At 42.4% G+C, this 23,377-nt stretch overlaps 1 protein-coding gene and 1 pseudogene across 2 annotated transcripts in view; one reads left to right on the top strand and one right to left on the bottom strand.

Annotated features, from left to right (window-relative positions):
* LOC104651561 (small ribosomal subunit protein eS1-like) overlaps nucleotides 1-20,147 on the bottom strand; it is a 30,077-nt pseudogene extending 9,930 nt beyond the window's left edge.
* RORA (RAR related orphan receptor A) overlaps nucleotides 1-23,377 on the top strand; it is a 739,946-nt gene that overhangs the window by 587,147 nt on the left and 129,422 nt on the right. The window lies entirely within an intron of this gene.

Genomic DNA, 23,377 nt, shown 5'->3' with positions numbered 1-23,377 from the left:
ACAGTGGTGCCACCATTTGGGGGCTTAGAGGTCTGATGTTTCCGAAGCAGGGCATTCGCTTTTCAGTTTCCCTTTATTGCTCACATACCCAAGTTTTATTCAGCAAAAGTGACGTGCGTCTCACTAGGCAATGGGAATTCAAAAGTGATACCGTGAGGTCCACTTTGTATTAAGGTTGAAAGCCATGTGATCCCATGTGATACATGCTGTAATAGACAGAGATCTGGAGAAATACAGAAGTTCGGAAAAGGAAAATTATCCTCCCTGGGGGATCAGGGAAGGCTCCATAGATAAGGTGATGTTTAAATAGAATCTGAAAAGATGAGTAAGAGTTCGAAAGTTGGAAGCAAAGAAAAAGAGCATTTGTGCAGCTGTGGTAGGGGTTTGACAAATTATGACTTCAGAGTCTACCGCCACATTCAAATCATGTTCCCTATAACCTACAGTTTACAGCTGTGAAACAGTAAGCTCGGCTCTCAACTCTGGTGACAAATAAGCTCTCCCTGTCCTTTGAGATGTCCCTCGGTGTACTTTCCCAATGCCAAATGAAGGTCAAGACCTTACCAGGATTTCTGAGAAATCTTAGCTTTGAGAGCATACGGGGGAGGCCCCGAAGTTGTGTTTTCATGCTCACCTATGGTGCTGAATTTCTGCTTTTCACTGATTTGTTTCAGTTAATCTAGATATCTTTTATAGAGAGAGGTGTGTGTATGTGTCTGTGTGTACATGGCACATATGTGTATATGCCATATATATGTATGATAACATATATACAAAATCAATACCTTAATTTTAAAAAAAAACACATCCTATTTCGCTGAACATTTTACTGCAGTGGGAAGAAGAGGATGGGTAGTAAGTAATGAGTTTCCTTCATATTAACGTAAATGACTTCAAACTGATCTGTAGGGAAGCTGGTCGCCTTGGCTGATGCCTGTAATCCCAGCACTTTGGGAGGCCAAGGTGAGTGGATCACTTCAGGCCAGGAGTTCGAGACCAGCCTGAGCAACAGAGTGAAACCTGTCTCTACCAGAAAATACAAAAATTAGCCAGGCATGGTGGCGCATGCCTGTAGTCCCAGCTATTCAGGAGGCTGAGGCAGGAGAATTCTTGAACCTAGGAGGCAGAGGTTGCCGTGAGCCAACAGAGTGAGACTCTGTGTCAAAAAAAAAAAAAAAAAAACCACTGATCTGTCAGGACCTTGTTATTAGAATCCTCTAGCAGCTGAGCTGCTGTAGATTTCTTTTCATCCTATGCATTCCACATGCCCTTTCATCTCCCTCCTTTGTCCTTTTTCTACTCTCATCTGTCTTCTCTCTCCCACCCTGAGATTCCTACTTCCCCCTCTCCTCCTTCCTTCTCTCCTTCCCCCTCCCTCATGCCAGGATCCTCCCGGCCCAGCGGTCTCTTGATTCCTGCCACTTAGATCCTCAAGGTCATAGCTTATCACGGAATTTTTACAAACCAGGACAGTTCCTTCCCTCAGAGAGATTTTGGAATTACAGTGTTTTTAATTTCTACTTGTTTATCTGTGACACATTATAATTCAGCACATAACATACTTCTTGGCAATGAGGGAAGTCAATATTATTCGTTTTATAGATGACTCCGTTAATGAAATAGTACTTCAAGAAGGATTGCCTTTTCCTGTTGTTTTACTATTCTGTAATTCTGGCCTTGAATACTGAAAAAAAGAAGCCTTAGCCATCTTCCTGTATAAGGCAGGCCGAGTGACTAGCCCCTGCAAGGTGAGATCCTCCAGCCCCTGAAGTCAGTCTGTCTAAATACTCCGAAGGTCAGATGCACTAGCCCAAGTGGCTACTCGCTCAGGCCTGCGTAAAAGTCCAGTATGGAGGACACACACCACCCACAGAACACGGTTTGTCTCTTTGGGAGGAGAAAGGAGGAGGCTTGGAAACATAAAGGGTCTAACCATAATCTTTCATTTCTTTTGAAATGAGCCCAAATAGGTTGCTCTAAATGTAAAACAGTTGTGAAAATCGGGGAATAACTATGTGCGTTTACCAAGTCTCTGCATGTTTATATGTTACTACTTTCTCATTTAAAAAAAAAATGTCATCATTGTAAAAAATCAAACAAAAAAGAATCCCAAGTCAAAGATGCCGTTTGAAAATGAAGTTGCCCTTCTAAGGAACAGACATTTCAAAATATAATCCCCTTCCAAGAAGAGAGGTATCTGGGGCTGTCAGCCCCCCAAAACAGGAGATGGCTTTCAGTGAATGTTATTAGCATGGGGCAAGTTTCAAGTTTCCCAAGAAGTTATTGCTGCTTGAGTCCTTTGAAGTCTTTGCCTCTTACCGCTGTTACGTGTTTAAATCATTGAGGACCTGTGTCAAAGACTCACATACCTGTCCACAGAAGCCTTGCCCGGTTGTGTGAAAGTCTTAAAAGCTTGGTAGAATAGTCCTCTCCCCTCTCCCTCATGCTGTCTGTATAAGAAATGTTACAAAGAGCTTCAAGGAATTTTCGCAAATGAGTCCCCTCCTCAAGTCTTTTTCAAGGCAACATGGAAATAGTATTGCAAAATCAATCTTTTTTTTTTTTTTTTTTTTTTTAATCCCACTGGCTTCCTGTGCTATTCTAGTAAGTTCCTGGGAAGGTGAGAGAAATGCACAGACATTCCCAAAGTCACTTTGGTTATGGAGTCTCAAATAGGTCTCAGAGAAGCCCTCGTCACAAGCTTCCCTCCAAGTTGCCACACACTGTCCTGAACCTTTCTTCTCAGTTTTTTTTATTTATTTTTTCCCATTCTAGAACAGCCAGCAAATGATTTCACACCTTTTTGTTTAGCTGCTAAAAGCAACACAATAACTCCCCTCAGGGCTGCCTCTGTGGGTTCCAAAAATAAAGTGGGCTCATTTTCATGCTAAGCATTCAAAGGCTCATAGGAATTCTAATGAAAGGCAAAGGAAGGGAAGAAGGAGAAAAGAGGGGTCAGACTTGGGGGGGTCACCAGGGAGGTTCCGCTTCTGCCTGAAGTTGTAAGCCACCCCTGCTGGAAGGCATAGGTAGAAAATAGCGTAGTGGCTAGGCTACCGATTAAAAGGAGATCTAATACAACTCTTAAACTCTCAGCCTTATCTTCTTATCTTCTATCCCCAAACCCAGGGTTATTCTTGGAACACAAACTATTGTTCACCAAGAAGAGTAGTAGCCTACTTCAGCCTTCCAGATTAGAAATCTCTTGAATAGGCCGGGCGCGGTGGCTCAAGCCTGTAATCCCAGCACTTTGGAAGGCCGAGGCGGGTGGATCACGAGGTCGAGAGATCGAGACCATCCTGGTCAACATGGTGAAACCCCGTCTCTACTAAAAATACAAAAAATTAGCTGGGCATGGTGGTGCGTGCCTATAATCCCAGCTACTCAGGAGGCTGAGGCAGGAGAATTGCCTGAACCCAGGAGGCGGAGGTTGCGGTGAGCCGAGATCGCGCCATTGCACTCCAGCCTGGGTAACAAGAGCGAAACTCCGTCTCAAAAAAAAAAAAAAAAAAAAAGAAAGAAATCTCTTGAATAGGAAATACCCCGTGACTTGCTTCCAAGTCAGCGTATAAAACCATGGATCTCTGAGATTGTAGTTAACTTAGGAAACTTCAAAGTTGTCTGGGCCTATGTTATTAACAAGAGGAGACTTACCACATTCCACACATGACAAAGTAGAAAAAACACTATTGATACAAATCAGATAATATTAGTCAACATAGAATATGCAAAAAGATTTCTTCTTTAATTTGATGTGTGTATGTATGTATGTATCTCTGTCTTTGTTTTGAAACTGAGTTTTGCTCTATCCCTCAGGCTTATCGCTGAGACTCTATTGCTCAGTGTAATGTTGCGGTCTCGGCTCATTGCAACCTTCCCCTCCTGGATTCAAGCAATTCTCATGCCTCAGCCCCCCAAGTAGCTGGGATTACAGGTGCATTTCACCAGGCCTGGCTAACTTTTGTGTTTTTAGTTGAGATGGGGCTTCATCATGTTACCCAGGCTGGTCTCAAACTCCTGGGCTCAAGCAATCCACCCACCTCAACCTCCCAAATGGCTGCCACTGGGCCCGGCCTGTATTTGTTTTTTAACGACAGTGTCTCACTTTGTTGTCCAGGCTGGAGTACAGTGGCGCAATCGTAGCTCACTGCAGCCTTGAACACCTAGGCTTAAGCAATCCTATCCCCTCAGTACCTAGAGTAGCAAGGATTGCTGGCATGCCACTACCACACCGGGATAATTTTTAATTTTTTTTGTAGAGGTGGGGTCTTTCTTTGTTGCCCAGTGTTGGAAACGGGTTTTTATCGTCGGGAAAAATTCACACCAAGACAACAGATAACTCAGCAAGGCTAGTTTACTTCCTGCAGGAAGGGTACAACTCACCACAGTCTTGCCACATGAGAGCACACCTGAACAAAGACAGGGACATTTATAACCTGACGCAATCGCCCTACTGCTGTGTCGCTGCCATTGGCTGGAACGAGACCTCACATGCTATGCTTGACCTGATTGGCTGAAAACTTGGAAATTTTTCTAAAGAGGTAAAGGCAGAGGAGAACAAAGGAAAAGAAGTAATTTGAGGAATGCTTAGAAGTGATAGCATTTCCAAATAAGGAAGGGGAATAAGCGATGACCTAAGATTTGCCTGGGCTTGTCCAGGCATGTCAGGGCAGATATCTAGGTTAAAGTATAAGAACACGGGATGCACGTGTTTCTTTATTATCACTAACAGCTACTTTAAGATTATTAGCAAAAGCTTTAAAGTAAATTAACCTTTGAAGAAACTATTATTTATTCATAGTGAACTAAGAGGAAAGCTTTGAAGAGGAACCTTTTATTTATTCTTATTTGCTACATCCAGGCTGGTCTTGAACTCCTGGGCTCAAGTGATCCTCCTACCTCAGCCTCCCAAAGCACTGAGAATACAGGTGTGAGCCAGTATGCCCAGCCGTGTGAAGAGATTTCACTGAGAGCTTGCCAGAAATCTGCATGTTACTCACCCACAGTAAGAGGAATCCTTGTAGGAAGGACATTGCTGGCTAGTGGTTTACTTGCCTGAAATTTTAACATCCAGAAAAGGCAGCTGCTCATTATATTTCCAAACAGGGCTTTACTTAGGTATGAGGCCAGACTGTTGGAAATGCCCTCCACTGACTGAACCAACTCTACCTTTCAGTAGCTTCTACTCATCGGTTCCAAATTTGTCCCAGGGAATGGCACCAAATCTGTCTTTTTGTGAGAAAGCTTCCAGTAATTGACGACTCTCAGGTCTCCACAGTCCCCTCCTTTTTAAGTCAAGTATTTCCATTTTCTCCTATGTTTTTTCTCCTAACATGGTTTCTACTTCCTTCCCTGGGATGTGATCCACTTTACAGTGTCTCTCTGAAAGCACGGCCCCAGAAGCGGTCTCACGTGCACAGAGCACAGCGGAAAGAATGACTCTGAGCTAAAGGACATGCTATTCACACAGCCTGAGCTCACCTGAGCCACGGCTTTCAGCAGATGTGTTGTGTTGTGGGGTCACTCTCCTTTTCAAGATCTGTGAAGAAAGGGCATGCTAAGCAAACTCTAAATAGGTTTGCTCAGAGAATCGCAATGCTACTTAAAGGTACAAAATTTTAAAATAGCTTAGAAGGATCCTTTCACATACAAATACTCGACATCCAAAATGTAAGTCATTATTTTTTTTTTTTTAATTAAAGCAGATACCCAAAGTGCTCTTTACTTGGTAAACTTAATAGTTTACCAATGACAATGAGCAATGAGAACCGAGAGAAGTGGATCAATTCTGAATGTACTTCAGAGGTAGAATTAATAGGACTTGCTGAGAAAGATGCAACTGAAGTCCAGGGAGCTTAAAGGATTTGCCTAAAAGGGAGAAGGGGAAGGTTCACCGATGAAAGCTGAGCACTTAGTAGGCCATGTACTTCCCTCATAACATGAATCCCAGTGATGGTGTGAGGGGAATATGATTTTACCCCACATCTTATAAATGAGGACTCAGGCTCGGCCAAGTAAAGTAATTAACTCCAAAGCTAGGATGCCAACCCACGCCTGTTTGGCTCCATATTTCAAAGTCTCCCTCCACCGTACAACAGTGTTTTCCAAAGCAGTGGTAGAGGAGGACCTCTGAGCACAGACTCCTGGGATAGGGCTCCTTCTACTCGTTCCTTGCAAATATTGATGCTTTCTGAGATTGTAAGCAAATACCATCATCAGCTGCACATCTTTCCATGTCATTATGTTTAACCAAAACAAAGACACCTTTCTCTCATTCCTCTTCAGCCACCTTCCCTGGTTCCTCACAATCCATGAGTCAGGGTCGGCTCAGCTCTGTGCACTTTAACGATCAGAGACAGGAGCCCACCTCCCTTCCTGAGGTGCTGTAGCTGGAAATTGCTTGTGCAACCCGATGACAACTTTTCTATATTTAGCAGAAAAAGTGGTGGCAAGGATCTGTCCACCTCAATTTTTTTTACAGTTTCAACGTTCGAAATCTCTCAGACAATCTCCTGAAAGGCACATTGGCCTTGACAGTATGTGAGCGGAAGGAAATTTCCCCCATCTCACAGGGCTGTCCACTGGAGGCCAGGACGTGGAGCTCTACTGTACTGCAGAGACTTCACGTGCTGAATCCTCCTCCCATACCCTGCTCTACACCCCACTAACCGGGGTGACGCTGGTCCTGTGGAAGCTTCGATGGCTTTTAAGTGTTATTCTAAGGAGGCAAAGTAAGCATGAAAGATTTAACGGGGAAATGGACTATTGCTTAATTGTTTATGCCTTTAATTGACGTGTACGGCGCTTGGGTTTTATTTCTTTTCAATGTGGCATGCAAAAGAAATACAAAAGCCTGCTTATGGTTTAAAGAACAAAGATGCACTGGCCTGATTGAAGCAGAGGAGGAGGGTGGTGAAAAAATTGCAGCAGGTATTCTGAAGTGCTTACTATGACAAAATCATTGCCACAGAGACTGCCCATCACTTAGACTTAAAGTGACTAATTCGAGAAGGAGGCACGGTTTGGCCGTCCTCAAGCCAGACTAATGCAGATATAGTATATTACCCGTGACTCCGACCCTCATCCCCATTGGTCAGCCAGAGAGAATTATCTACTAATGAAAAGTGTAACACTTAAGAAGAGCTAAGAACAGGGGGAAAGTAGAGACCATTTAAGTAAAATGGGAATCTTCAAGACAGCAAAATAATGCCAACTGTATCACAAAAAGGAAAGGGACAGGGGAAAAAAAATATTTCCACTGAAAACTTACTTACACTCATCTGCTTTTTAACATGCAAGATGTATCAGTCATTGGTCGTCAAGGGGAAAAAGGCCACGGCAAAAGAATTCCTGTTAGCTTTAGAAATAGCAGTTTTAAGAAGTAGTTTTTTCATAACTTCATCCAGTCCCCAACCTCATTTTGGGTGAAATCTTATTCGGAGGAAAAGCACTTGGTTTAGAAATGTCCTATCTCATTTTCACAAAATCTCTTCTAATGAGATGAGTTTTAGTGTTGCTGTGTCTATTAAGGTAAGAAGTAAAGAAATAAAAATTCCACTTTTTGTAACTTTGCACTTCATGAGACTAATGTTTCCAATTCTGGGTTCTTAATGTTAATTAACAGGCCATTATTAAGAAAAAAAAAAAAAAGAAAAGGCTTTTATACAATTTGACAAAAAAATGAAAACACAGTTGAATAAGAACAAGAAAAAAGTCACCTATAACAGTGCGTCACCCTGAGCTATGCACAGGCCTTAAAAAGAAAACAAAATTATTCGGCACACACCTTGTGGAACCCAACTGGACTGTCGTAATTCAGGCCTTCTCTCATTTTTTATCTTGTGACAGTGTCTGGCAATTTTCTACAGATAGGTGAGTTGATATCTTTACTCGTGCCCTAGAAGCCTGAGCCGAGAGGATCTTTTTAACATTAAATGTCTCAGTCTCCTCACTGGAAATTTTCTTTTCTTAAGATGAACTAAAAGGTCCCTAATTCTTCTTTATATTACTGTTTCTACAAATGTCAAGAAAGTCCTTTCTGATTTTCTGTGTCATACCATGAACCCCACCCTTTATAGACACCAGAGCTAACACTGCATCGTTTCACCTAAGACCTAAAACTTTAAAGGCAAAGATTCTCTTTCTCTAATAATTTTAGACAGCCTTCTGGTATGTCATCTTGGCCACCTTTTAAGTTGAAAGAAATGAGTATAAGAATAGCTAAAAGAACTTTGAAAAAAAAGAAAAGAAAGAAAAGGAAGAAAGAAACGGACTGGGGTGGAGAAACTATGATAAATGAATAGGCAAAGAGATCAGTCAAGTGCTGGAAGAAAACCTAAAACATAATCTTGCATATGTAAAAAGAGTCTCACATCTGTATAAAGAGAATACATATATAAGCTTTGGGGAAAAAGTAGTCAACAAATTGTGCATGATGATTTTTTTAGCTTAGCATAGCAAAATACATTTTTTCATGCCATATAACAAATTAAGTCCCAGATAAATTAAAGAAACATTTTTGAAAAATTAAATATGGAGAACATATTTCTGCATATTTATCTAGATATGGGAGATTTTCTATACAGTAACAGAAGAAATTACAGAATACAAATGTCAATACATTGAAATATAGAGAAAAATAAAATTTTTATATGTCAAAAATGATCATGATCAGCAAAAAGGACAAAAAGCAAACTGATAAGATGTATTTTTTCAAAAATTAAGGCACAAATTTAATAACCTTAATATGTGATGTGTGTAACTAATTAGACTGTAAACAATTTCCAGCCTCACCAGCAAATACAGAATATCAGAGGGCTAACAAAATGGCATGATTTTAAATGACATTAATTAATTCCATTTCAGGAAGACATTAATATAATATTAATATAAATTGATTCAAGTTTCTTGGTGATAGGCACTAAAGTCTTGAAAAATGATCATACTCTTTGATTTGGTAATTCTACTTCCAGTCAATTATTCTAAGAAAATAATTTTAGGCCGGGCGCGGTGGCTCAAGCCTGTAATCCCAGCACTTTGGGAGGCTGAGGCGGGTAGATCATGAGGTCGAGAGATCGAGACCATCCTGGTCAACATGGTGAAACCCCGTCTCTACTAAAAATACAAAACATTAGCTGGGCATGGTGGCACATGCCTGTAATCCCAGCTACTCAGGAGGCTGAGGCAGGAGAATTGCTTGAACCCAGGAGGCGGAGGTTGCAGTGAGCCGAGATCGCGCCATTGCACTCCAGCCTGGGTAACAAGAGCAAAACTCCATCTCAAAAAAAAAAGAAAATAATTTTAAAAGTATAAGATTTATAAATGCAAAAACCATGTTTATTTAATACTGGTTATAATGGCTAAAATTCTAAACACTGTGAATGTCCATTATTAGGAAAATTATTATTAACAAATTATATGATGGCAAATTGTACTGCCATTGACATAATATTTACAGAATTAATAAAGATATCAGAAAATATTTTTGATTGAACAAAATTAGTATGTGAAATTCTGTGCACAGAATGACTTTAGTTGTGAAGAATTTTTTTTAAATCATAGGAAAAAAATAGAAACAATACTGGCAAGAACCATCCCTGGATGTTCGTGGTGGTTGCATTTGGCTAATAAGATAATATGATGTGGTGCTGTTTTGCAGGCTTCTTTTAACTTCTTTCTAAATTTCAAATTTTCTACCATGTATATATGTGTTCTTTTTAGAACCTTTTAAAAAGTAAAAAAAATCAAACTACAAAAATAAAAAAGAGCCAATGGTAGGCATCCTTTTCCTTCAGAAATCTATGTCTTGTACTGGTTAGTAGGGACAATCAGATACTTCTAAGCCAAGAGAAGTACTGCTACCTACATTTAGTCAGTTTACTGCAGAGGGCAGATTGCCAGATGATTTTAGGGGGCGGGGATTCGCTATTAAAATAATGGCAAAAACTGCAATTACTTTTGCATCAGGCTAATACTTTCTCTTCCTCCCCTTTCTCAAGTTTGCATTTCCTCTTTTTTCTTCCTTCCTCCTGCATTTGATCCAAATAAAAGCCAGAGGAATATAAGCATCACCTGCCTACCTCTTTCTAAGAGTAGAAAGATGGGGTTGTTTTCACCTGCCTTCCAAGCCCAAGTGGACAGACAGAAGACGAAGAACATGGGTTTCTTGTTCAGGAAAGGGAAGAAGTGGTTTCTGTGGGACATGGGCGAGCTTCTCTAGCTCTCATTCTTGTAGAACCAATGTTTCTAGATATACACAGAACTGTCTTCCTCACAGAGTTCATTTGAGAATCAGACAGAAAGAGTATTTAACCTGAAGAGAGCCTTTTAAAATGGTAAGTCTTGCAGACCCCGGAACCGCTGCCACCACCACAACCACAGAGAGAGCCCGATCTGAAAATACAGGAACTGAAAATCCAGTCAGTCACATTTGGAGTTGATTTGGGCAAAGGATAGGAGATGAACAGGCTGAGGATACTTCTCCAGCCAAGACCAGAGTGCAGCACTTTTTTTAGTTGAAATTAAAAACAAAATGCAGAGTGTACTTTGTCCGACTCGTTTAAGCTAACGATCTTAAGCATGCTTCTGTTTCTAAGGAAATGGAGGGCCCAAGTCTCTGATTCATTTCCAGAAAGCCACCTAGCATCCTTGGATGAAAGCTCCTCTATCCAAGACGACTTTGGAAACGCCTTTTAAAGTGTTCTTTCCCTTTAAATCTTGGAGTTCCATTTTGATTGCAGAAACTATATTTTAATCAATAGAGGCAAATGCAGTTAAAATCTGAGTACATAGAATTGGAATATGCCTGGCAAGAAACACCTTAATAAAGATGACAGCTTGACAGCCTTCTACAATTTGGTACATAATTACTTGTGACTATTTTTTAAATATCTAGAACCCAGGAACCAGGAAACTCTAGCTTTTAAAATCAAATTACCTTTGGATGCAGTGCTCCCCCCACCAAAAAAAAAATCTAATTTATTCCAGAATACAGAATTCAGCAATATGCTACCATCACCCTAAGGTTTAACCTTCTTTCTACTAAGAATAAGTTAAAACAGCACATTATCCTCAAATTTGGAGGTGAGGAAGAGAAATATATGGGAAGATATAACCTAACAGCTATCCTTAAATTGCAATTTGAGGGCCACTGTCATTTGCATTCTGCTTGCCCTGAGGCGGCACATCCATGTGCAGAGTAGTGGTGGCGGCAGCCTGGCCTGGGTGACAGAAACCATTAAAGGGAAGCAGAGGGCCAGGCCACGCTCTGTGGGTTTCATTAGCTTATTCCTTGTGTAGGAGGCAAAAGGTGTCTGCAGGGCTCTGGGCTTGCTAACCAAACTGTTAATCGCTTAGAAACAGCAAGAAGTTCGCTAGTGAGATGTTTATCAGATACCTGGAACAAGAGTTGACGTTCTGTGAAACATCATTCTGGAATGAAAGCCAAAATCTCTCTGCTATTCAATTGAGCCTGAAAAAATAATCACGTCAGAATTAGTAAAGCAAAAGACAAAGAGAGAGAAATGAAAACAAGCTGGTATTCAATAGGGCTGGGCAGGGTCGTGGCGGGTGGGAAATTACCTGAGCTTCAATCATTACAGAAGAGTTGGGGTTTTGAGAGGGTCAAAAGTGGTAGCACTGCTTCTCTCAGAAAGACAGATGTCTAGAAACTCAAGTGGCATTGAATGTCTCAGGCCATTGAGAGAGGCTGGACAAAGGACTGTGGGGAGGAGCGAGTACGAGGTGACTTTAAAGGACCTCCCCAAAATCCAAGTTGAAGTGATTTTTAATGAGAGTGTGCATGCTTTGTATCTCTGGTTTTTACCCATTATAAAAGTAGCCAGGCGCAGTGGCTCACACCTGTCATCCCAGCACCTTGGGAAGCTGAGGCTGGCAAATCACAAGGTCGGGAGTTTGAGACCAGCCTGGCCAACATGGTGAAACCGTGTCTGTACTAAAAATTTAAAAATCAGCTGGGCATAGTGGTGCGCACCTGTAATCCTAGCTACTCGGGAGGCTGAGGCAGGAGAATTGCTTGAACCCAGGAAGTGGAGGTTGCAGTGAACCGAGAGCGAGCCACTGCACTCCAGCCCGGACGACAAAGTGAGACTCCGTCTCAAAAAAAAAAAAAAAAAAAAAAGAACAGAACAAATCAAAATAAACAAACAAAAAAACCTGATTGCAATTACTTTAAAACTCCAGCATTACAGGAAAACATAGTGTAGAAAAAGACCCCATCTATTTCCCTAACCCAGAGATTATCACCTGTGAAAAGCTGGATGTGTTCTTCATATTTCTAAAGAATAGACTAACATATATTTTAGTATGTATGTGTATATTTAATTCCTTGCTTCAACAAGCCCTTGAAGTTGCAAAGGATACTCAGTTTGCAACTTCATAGCCATGTGAAGAAGAAAAGAACATTTAGGGATCATTGGTACATAATACCTTGCATCTGTCTGCAGTATATGAAATTCCGTTTCAGTCCTATTTAAAGAAGAATTTCGCTGATAAAAAACACCTTTATATACATTTCTCAGGTTGGAGGAAGATAAAACAAACTATGTATGAGATTTGGGCTGGGCAATTGATTTTAATCATGGTTCCTCTTAATTACTCAGCAATTTCAGGCAGTCATCCACTTTGACACTAAAGTTTTCCCCTGTGTACAATGGGAAGAGGGATAGAAAATCTGAACTTGGGGACTTGGTCTCTGAGCACTGCTACCAACTACACCTGCCTTTTGGCAAATACCCAACTCTTCTCAGCTGGGGTCACACATTCTGCCAGCTTGCAGGAGCCAGGAGGCTTAATTACCTGTATTTTCAAAGACCTCTGAACTCTCTTAGGAAGGAGGCTATTTAAGTTCAGTGTCACATTATCCAGTTACTGAAGCATTCATTTTACAGAGATACAGAGGAAAAGTTCAGAGATTGAGCTGTGCTCCAAAGGAAGTTTAGAAAAATGTTTTCCATGTAAGTTAAAGAAATGCTTTGTGGTTTGAGAGAAATCACAGTATACTTCCACACAAATAATATACATCTCAGAAATAAAATGCTTAAATTAAATATTAATTTAAGATCATCGACATTCGAACTAGTACATGTTCACCTTCTCTTTCCTTTACTACAAGGTGCTCTGTGGTTATCTGCTACCAACACACACCTGTGTAAACTACAGCATTGCTGCTGTCATTTTACAGGTGCTACTGTGGCACAACCTGGTCTGCATATTCTCAGATCTCAGAGCCAGCACCAGATTGTGATGAAGTTTCCACAGAAATGAGGGCAACCCGTTGTAAAGCTGCCAACTTTATTTAAAAAGCAAGGAAGAGTGTGTCCTTCCTACTTTTGCGATATTGAAATGTTGCTTGCTTTGATGAATTAGTGGTAATTGAAGATGGTAACTGTGGGGTTTTTTAAATACCCTTTTTTGATCAGATTTATACTTGGCAACAGTATATCGATCTTCTCACAGTTTCCCAATTGCCTCTTCTTTTCTTTTTGGATTTTACTGGCCTGCAAAATCCAGTCTCTGGAAGACATCAGTTTATGGCTAATTCTGTCCATATGGTAATAGAGAGAATGCGGATAATCACCACGTTTAGCTCAAAGTAGCAAATCCCTCCCCTCCCAAAACTTGTGCCTCAGCTAATGATAAGTAGGACACCCGATGCGTGTGAGTTGTATTTCTCCCTCTACCCTCTAATAGGATTCCTAAAATTAAACCACAGAAGGTCAGAAAAGAATGAAGCAAGGGGAACAATAATATTAATAAATAAACCAGCTGGTTAATGGACCCAGTGTTGATGAACAACGAATAAAAGTATGTCCTATCATTATTTGGAATATACTAGAAAATTCTTCATTGTGCATCTGAAATTCCAATTTAACTGGGATCTCTGGATTTTCTCTGGCCAACCTACACCCAAGTCTATTTGACCCTTTAGAAAATACATAGGTAGGCCGGGTGTGGTGGCTTACACCTGTGATCCCAGCACTTCCAGAGGCCGAGGTGCGCAAGTCAGGTGGTCAGGAGTTTGAGACCAGACTGACCAACATGGTGAAACCCCGTCTCTACTAAAAATACAAAAAGAATTAGCCAGGCGTGGGGGCAGGTGCCTATTTCAGCTATTCAGGAGGCTGAGGCAGGAGAATCACTTGAAATCAGAAGGCGGAGGTTGCAGTGAGTTGAGATCGAACCACTGCACTCTAGCCCAGGCAAAAGAGCCAAACTCCATCTCAAAAAAAAGAGAAAAGAAAAGAAAATCCATATGTAGGGAAACATGAATTTAAGTAGCTACTACACATAAATGGTTATTAATAAAATACTCTTTTGGTTCTCTTTGGGCTGTGTAGTTTTCTTGTCTGCATGTGAAATATTTAGATTGCTGGGTTCTTATAAAATTACAACCACCTTGTATTAAATCCACAGAAGAGTAAAGCAAGTGAACTTGCCCGGGTTGGCTTACCTTGTGAGGGAGTTGATACGCAGTGTTTACAAGTGGGCCCTGTGCAGTCGCCCCTGAGGCCCACCTGTGAGCTTTTCAGTTGCTGCAGAGTAATTCCCTCCAACCCACACTGAAGCTACAGGATCTGAAAGTTTGTGGGTGGGAAGTGAGGAAAGCCAGGATCCTGTGAGGTTGCCCCTAGCTGTATTGGGCGTGCGGCCAGCCCACATATTCTTTTTTTGTGTGTTTTGTTTTTTTGAGACGGAGTTTCGCTCTTGTTACCCAGGCTGGAGTGCAATGGCGCGATCTCGGCTCACCGCAACCTCCGCCTCCTGGGTTCAGGCAGTTCTCCTGCCTCAGCCTCCTGAGTAGCTGGGATTACAGGCACGCGCCACCATGCCCAGCTAATTTTTTTTGTATTTTTAGTAGAGACGGGGTTTCACCATGTTGACCAGGATGGTCTCGATCTCTTGACCTCGTGATCCACCCACCTCGGCCTCCCAAAGTGCTGGGATTACAGGTGTGAGCCACCACCCACATATTCTTTGTTTCTTGTTTTCCCCTCTGATGTTAAAACTAATACAAAGTTAAAAGCTCTACATTTTTTTGTCCAGTATTCTACCTGGCGAATCTAGAGCCCCCCACCTTAGCTCAAAACAAAAGTAATAATAAAACTGTCAAGTAGTGCCAGTAACCTCTCTGGTAATATTTGCAGGAAATTACTTTCCATCTACCATGTTGACACCTATTTTCTGTTAGGGAAATGAATTGATATGAGCTGGAGATTGGCAGGGAAGTAAAGTCTGGGTCAGATACCTGATGTGTATTTCATTAAAATGCCTGGGAATGTGGGTGGTGTTTTTTCTTTCCCTTGACCACCTCAAGGTTGTTATAGAGGTAATATGAGGGAAAAATGCCAACAGTGCTTATACATTCCAAACACATGGAAGTGAAAATCGAAATGTGCAATCAGAGGCAGTTTTAGTGGTCAGTCACATGTCTCCAGATGGGCTGCTTAGGATTGGGTAAAGGAAGCTGGGTTAGAAAGTCTTGTCCTGGCTCAAATGCTCTCTTCCTGTGTGACTTCGGGTGGGTTGTGTTGTCCTTTGCACACCAGTTTCCTCCTTTGCAAAGAAAGGGGTTAGACAGGCTAAACCTGGGCTCTCTCTTAGCCCTAAATCTCTAAGGAGGTCCAGAGGAGAAAAAGAATTGCTGAGCTGTACACGAGACTCACCCACTTACCTGCTGGGACTTCAAAGGCTATAGATTTGAAATAACAAAGACACACTCCTTGATTTCTTGCTCTGACCTTCACAAACACAAGTATAGTCTTTCTTTCTGCCTTCCACTGCCCGCCCCTACCTTGTCAGAAGACTGTCGGTTGGACCATGTGCTTGGTTCTCCCAGGAGCCTGGTGAGCTCCGTTGCTGATGGTCCCCCTGGACTCTATACCCACAGGTCATTGTTCTCTCTCTTTTTCAAAGCTGTTACTTAGGTTGGATAAAAAATAGCCGAGTTCAGCCGTCGTGATTATTTATGTGGGCATACGGAGATAAGACGCACTACTTTTTTTGTTACTAAATCATGCCCTGGAGTCTCAGAGTTTCTTTGCCGTACATTTTCCAAGCCTTTTCCCACTGGGCTAGTTCTAGGCAGAATCTATATAAAACACTGCCCTTTTGGTCAGCAGTTCACCAGGAACTTGGATGGGAAAATACACACCTTCCAAATCAGGGAATGCATATCCTGATTCTGTCCTTTGCATCAGTGTAGAAAGCATGGTGGAAAAGAGCAGAGATTTCTATGGGGTTCTTTCCATTCTGAGCCCTCAACTCATTGTTTCATTTTTCTAGGTTTCCTCATTTGGTGGCTGTCCTTTACTATAGCCCAATAGCCAAGTCACAAGTCTTCCATTTTTATCCTTGTTATTCGGAAGTATTCACCAGAGTTCCCTTTTTCTTCTTGGGCTTGTGATAACGCTGCAGAAGTTAGGCTAGGATCCACCCTTGCCTTCCAGCAGCTTTTGTGTTACTTTCATTCATGGAATACATTCTCGGTGTTGGTTTCTGCGGACACTCCTATAGCCCTTGCCCCTCCCTTGACCCCAGTTATTTCTAATCCCCCCCCTCCATCTTTGTCCTATGAATGCTGGCTGGCCTTCTCAAGATGGAAAATCACTGGGTGACCCATACATCTGTGCAGCCCACACCTAGTACATTGCTGGCCTTTGCCCAACTTATGCCACCCCATTTGGGATGACCTGACACCATTGTGATCAGTCTGATGACCTGGCAGCATCCCATCTGCCTACCCAGTTCACTCTTGCTCCATTTCAGTACCTCTTACAGCAGCTGCTCACGTGTCCTCTTGTCACTGTCTTATGCCTTCTTAGTCTCAGCCAACATCAGCCCATTCATTGATTCAGCAAGGTAATTTGAGAACCACTATGTGCTCTGCCAGAGTGAATAAAAAAAAAATACAGTACTTGCCCTCAAGGACCTTAGACTCTAACAAGAAAGATGCACATTAAAGAATAAACAGTCAGTCCCTATAAACATTGACAAAGCCGTGAAGAAAACAATCGGGGTGCTGTGAGACAGAGAGGCAGGCGGAGCCTATTTTAGATAGTGTAGGTCTGCAGAGGTCACATTTAAGCTGAAGCCTCAAGAATGGGAAGCCCTCCAGACATGAGAAGAGAGGGGTAGAAATACCTTTGGACTTCAAGCGCAGCATGTAAGCAGACCCTAGGTCAGGGAAAAGCTCCATGTGCTTGAGAACTGAAAAGGGCCTCTCTAAACTCATTCCCTTCCCAGACACCTCTTTCACACAGATGCTGACTTCACCTGCTCATCCTGATTAATTCATCTCCGGAGCTGCTGTAGGTCACTCTCTGGGTTCTCCTTACTTGACACTTGGGTACATGCTGTCTTTTATTATTCAACTGTGTGGAGGATCTTCACTGGACTTCAGTTCCTTTCTTCACCTCTCCAAGGGCATCAGTCAGGCTTCTATTTATATAGAAGATGCTGAAGAAGTACTTGAATTCTATTCAGTTCAGTAAACATTAATTAAATGTCTGGTCTGTGCTAGGTGGTACATGCTGGGTATTTAATTCAGTGATGGTGTTTAAAAATAACCAAGTCTGGGCATGATGGCGAGACCCTGTCTCCGTTAAAAATGTAAAAGTTAGCTGGTGCAGTAACACATACACTTGGTCCTAGCTACTTGGGAGGCTGAGGCAGGAGGATCCCTTGAGCCCAGGCATTTGAGGGAGCAGTGATTTATAATGACATTGCAGCACTGCAGCCTGGGTGACACAGCAAGACCCGTCTCTAACAGAATAAATAAATTAAATAAACAAACCCCAGTCTAACCATGAGAAAAACGTCACACAAATCCATTAAGGGATATTCTACAACACAGCTGATCAGTACTCCTCAAAACTGGCAAGCTCATCAAAACCAAGAGAAGTCTGAGAAACTGTCACAGATCAGAGGAGGCAAAGGAAACGCGACAGCTAAACATAATGTGAGATCGGGTGGGATCCTGTATTGGAAAAAGGGCACCAGGTAAAGACTAGTGAAATTTAGTAAACAGTCACATACCAACGCTGATTCCTTAGCTGTAACGAACATACCACAGCAATAGGCAAACCAGACAATGAAGTCTACAGGAACTGTCGGTAACACAATTTTTGCAACTTTCTGTAACTCTAAAACTATCCTAAAATCGCCTATTTAAATTAAACAATAAATAAATAGATAATTAAGACATGTTCCCTGCCCTCCAAAAGCTTATCCTCCAGGAGAGGAAGCACTCAATAAATATTTGCAACTCAGTAGGATAAGGGCAACAATACAAATGTATGCCAAGTACAAACGTGGTCCATGTGAAGGCATGATTATCTCAAATTTAGAGAAGAAATCACTAAGGAGGGCAGTGCCTGGAGCTGGGTTTTGAAGGATTAATAGGAGTTTAAAGAATGTGAAAGACAAGCTTGGAAAAGGTTAATTTGAGCCTAGGAAATGGCATTTAACAAAGTATGGAATTTTTTTTCAGCCCATTTCGTATGGAAAGAAGGCAAGAAAGAAAAGAAAAGAGAGGAGCCCAGCTTTGGAATTTAGTGATTAATTATGGGAGAATAGTTGGTAACCTCATTCTTTGTGGCTGGGATTCCACTGCCCATGGTGGCAGATTCACAGACCCTCTGAGCATTATCCCCAGGCCCCTCCCCATCATTCTCCACCCAGCTGTTGGAGCCATCTGTTTGATCGCCTTAGACTCCATAGTACACAGGGGCAAGGCACAGCCCCAGTTTCTGGAGGCAGATGGATAACCAGGAAAAGGCATGAATGAGGGGACCACAGGAGGCAGTGACTTAGAGAAGGAGGCAGGAGTGCCGTGGTCAATCACGGGTCACCGTCTCTGAACTGGACAGGCCAGAATGTCTGCCATACCCACACCTACAGGTGAAGGAGCCAGAAGATGAGAAAGAGCCACTGAGAGCAAGTTCTTCGCTCTGCTGATCACTGTGCACCACCCCCTGCCCCGATCCAACGTCTGGCTTAAAGTCAGTTCTCAAAGAATATCTGATGAGTGAAGGAAAAGATGAAGCCCATAAGGACTGTTACCTTTCAGCCGCCAGGAATGAAACAAAATGGGAACCTGAGGTGGGATGCCCACCCCAAAGGTCAGGAGGTGACCAGTGACATAGCCGGCCTCCAACGCAAGGATGAGCTCTCCAGTCCTGTCTTGGGGAAATCTGAACAGGAGGAGGCAGTTAGGGGGCAGCTGAAGCACAGAGATTTGAGGTGGAGAAGGGCAGGAATCCCTCTGTAGAAGCTGCTGTTAGAACGAAGCAAAGTCTATGATTGAGCCCAACAGTGGGTAGCAAGTCTGTTGGTATCAGAACAGAGAGGCAAACATGCAGGGAAAAGCAGCAACCCAAAAAGAGGGAAACCGTTCTGCCCACGAGACGGACGGCAAGAGAGCAGCAGATTTTCCTGATCCCATTTCTGTGGGGCCCACCGCTCTATGGCAGCAGTGACCTCTGTAAGCCTAAATGTCCTATAAAATGGGGGAAATAACAGTGACAGCCTCATGGGTTTAGGATGGGGTTGAAAGGAGATAATCCACACGAAGCACTTAGCAGCTGAGTACTTCGTCGCTGATATTTTTGAGGTTGTTGTTTTATGATTCTTACTAAATGCCATGAGAACGAGGCTATTCTTATTGCTCCTTGTGTGTTCTGGCAGCCATCATCCTCTAGTTTGGTGAGTCTTTGTTCCTTGCAGCAACAACAGCCACAAAACCCGAATTTCAAAAGGATCCCTGGTCAGAGTTGCAGGAATTGTGAAATATGTTTGACACAGCCCAGTGGGGGCCCTGATCCCCAGAGATCACTTTCCCTGTCCGTCCCAACATGGGAAGTCCCTGTGTGCTCGGATAGATGTTTGACGGTGACCAGGACAGCTTGTGGGCTTCCGGGTTTGGGGAGATTGAGGTCAGACAGATCCCAGGCTACCCACCCTGGGTTGAACTGTGGGGCACTAGAGACGTCAGAGGCAGGGAAATAGTCGTGAGCTGACACGGGCCAAGCTTTCCTGGCATCCTCTTGGGCTCCCTGAGGCAGCAGGGTGCTGAGAAGCCTGGCCTTGGTGAGGAAGGAAGAACTGGGAGCTCTGAAGACACACCTCATTGACCCCCATCCCCAGAAAATGTTACAAAGCTCATATTTTCACTTTGTTGTTTAATCAGTGGTTTCATAGACATTAACATTAATTTATTGTCTGAATAGGACACGTAGGTAGATGATAAAATATTCAAAACGATATAAAGTTAGAGGTAAGCCCTATGCCTTAGCCTCAGTTACCAATATCTTATGCAGCCTTCCAGAAATCCATTCTATGAATATATGAGCATGATGAATTCAGGCATACATATTCAAATATATCTGTTTGTACACACTGCTCTGCATGTTGATTTTTTCAATTCACACTACATCTTTAGAGATAATTCCGTAGCAGTTTTGTACAGAATTTCCTTGTTCTTTTTAACAACTGTGTGATACTCCACCAGACGTTATTTAATCCCCGACTAATCAATTTTTAGTTTGTTTTCAGGCCTTGCAAATACAAACCAAGCTACGATGCATGTCCTCAAACATGAACCATTTTGTACATATGCGAATAAAGGTACAGGATAAATTCCTAGAGGCAGAATGGCTAGGACGATGGTAAATACATTTATAATATTAGTAGACTTTGCAAAGTGTGCTTTCATGGAGACTTTGCCAGATTATGTGGCCACCAATAATGTATGTGTCTGTTGCCCTATAACCTCACCAGACAGAATGAAGACGTTTTTTACTTAACAAAACAAAAAAAGATTTGGTTTTGTGGCAAATACAAACACGGACAAAAGCCTTTTTCTGCTTTTTTTCTGAGGCCCAGTCTGTGTCTTTCTGTATGTCTCTCTCTCATAAGTATGTGCACAACCACGGTCCCTTGCCCTGTCTCCATTGGAGCTTGGTTGAAAAGCTTTAATATAGTTATTTCTTTTCCGTATTGCAATAGGTTTTAGTCTTTGGTGGTTTTAATTTGCAAAGGAAGGAAAGTAGTTCTTGGGCAGGTGTTTTCACTAAGCCCTACGTTTCCCGATGTAGAGGGTCTTTAATGCTTTCCAGAAGCGATTGCTGCTCTCCATATGCCAGGCCTCATTTCTTGGTTAATTTTTCCAAAGCCTTGGTAATACTGAGGGGACTGATACCGGGCTTGCTAATGCTCAGTAATGCTCAGTATTTACAGAGCTTCTTTGTCTGAGATCTCAAAGCACTTGACAGCATTAAATCATTGTTCCCTTGGCCCTCTCAAAAGCATCTTTGAACATAGATGGATGCTACGCCGAAATGAAAGCTGTGCTTTCTATCCAGATTGCCTGAAAGGTGACCAGGAAGAAGAGAATACCAGCTAACCGACATAGTTTCTAGGCATAGGAGCATGTCCTTTTGTTTACCTCAAATAATTGACCTTTCGTAGATACATTTCCAATGAGGAATTGTGTGTGTGTGAGTGCGTGCCTGCAGCAAATATGTGTGTGTGTGTGTGTGTGTGTGTGTGTGTACAGCAAATAGAAGAGGACATCTTTCATGCATGTGGTAAGGGGCTTAAATTATATCAGGGGGTCGTGTCCCTGGATTCAGAGGAAAATATGCTCAGGTCTTTAGGCCTCTTGACTCTCTGTGGTCTAAGTCTCTGCTAGTCTTTCCTGTCAGATAAAATGTGTTACTATGGCCACACGTTGCTTCCAGTGGCCCAGAAAAAGAAAGAAGGAAGAAAGGAGGGGAAGAAGAGAGGGATATTGAGAAAAAAGAGGCAAGCAAAGAAAGGGGGAAAAAATTAAGATCCTAAGTCAGATCTGATGGTTCTTTTTCTTTCTAACGTTGAACCATATAATACCTTATAAGTAGAAAGCCAGCTCGTCCTCATGCATAATATCTGATTCTACCAGTGAGTAACTATCCCATAGAGTATTTCCGTAGTCACGCCACCATGGGCCTTCCTACCCTTTCCCACCCCCTAATCTCCACCCGCTCCGTATCTTACACATACCATTCACAGAATTTCAACCTTCGAGCAAGGATTTTAGTGGGAAAATATTAGCTTATATTTCAGATACAGAAACCAAATCACAGAGAATCTATAAGTTATTTAGTGATAAAGATTCTGTGTTAGGCACATAGCTCAAACTGGATCTCCTGGGTCAAAAGTGATCAAACAATAGATTTGATTTTTAAAAGTATTTAATACATGAATAACACACTGAACATCGAAATAAAGATAAACATCACGGCAGTCCTGCCACCCCAACTGATCACACTACGTTCATCTCCTCTCTGTATCCTTTGTCCATATTCACATAAAGTGGTCACCAGAGCCTACAGCAGGATAATGTTGTGGGCAAGAGCCTGGCTCTGGAGTCAGGCCACTTGTGCTGGCTTATATCCAATTCCACCACTGCCCAGCTGGGCCTTAGTTCCTTTGTCTGTTAGTTGGGAATGTTAGCAGTACCTACCTCAAGGTGCTCTCATGGGGGAATATTGATTCCATGTTCAGTAGTCAGCCAAGTGCCTGGAGTATAGTCAACACTTGGTAAACATTAGCTGTGGCTGTTATTCTCTTTAATTTTTGCTTTCTGCTTTTAAAATTTTATCCTAAGCAAGTACAGTGGAATTGTACTTGCTCATAGATCCCAAATCCTTGCTAAACTGACTGCCCCCTTCTGGGTGAAACTACTTTCTCGAGATTCCTGGGGGTCCCTCCGCTGCAGAAAGGCAAACAGTATCTTTTGGGCCCTCCTTTTTCAGGAACTTTGCAGACCACCCCTGTGGTGAGCTTCACTGCTCTTCTGGCCCTTTTATACTATAAATCTCAAGGTTTGGGGGAAAAAAGAAGGGAGCGAATAAGTGAGGAGGGACCCACAGAAGACATGGCATTCCTCGAGGTTTCCAGGGTCTCACTGCGTACCTGCGTCCTTGCAATAAAAAACTATGTCCTGGCCAGGTGTGGTGGCTCATGCCTGTAATCCCAGCACTTTGGGAGGCCAAGGCAGATGGATCATGAGGTCAAGTTTGAGACCAGCCTGGCCAATATGGTGAAATCCCATCTTTACTAAAAGTACAAAAATTAGGCGGGTGTGGTGGCACATGCCTGTAATCCAAGCTACTTGGGAGGCTGAGGCAGGAGAGTCACTTGAACCCAGGAGGTTGAGGTTGCAGTGAGCCAAGACTGTGCCACTGCACCCCAGGCTGGGTAACAGAGTGAGACTCCATCTCAAAAAAACATTCTTTTTAAATTATGTCCTGAGTATTGCTGATCCTTTTCAGGATGATGGTAATAAAAGGCATTGCCATCTTGTATTTTATTTCTT

Source organism: Saimiri boliviensis, chromosome 2, assembly GCF_048565385.1.
Source record: "Saimiri boliviensis isolate mSaiBol1 chromosome 2, mSaiBol1.pri, whole genome shotgun sequence".
Classification (NCBI taxonomy): Eukaryota; Metazoa; Chordata; class Mammalia; order Primates; family Cebidae; genus Saimiri; species Saimiri boliviensis.
The sequence above is the reverse complement of the archived record's forward strand: the minus strand, read 5'-3'. Positions and strand labels throughout refer to the sequence as shown.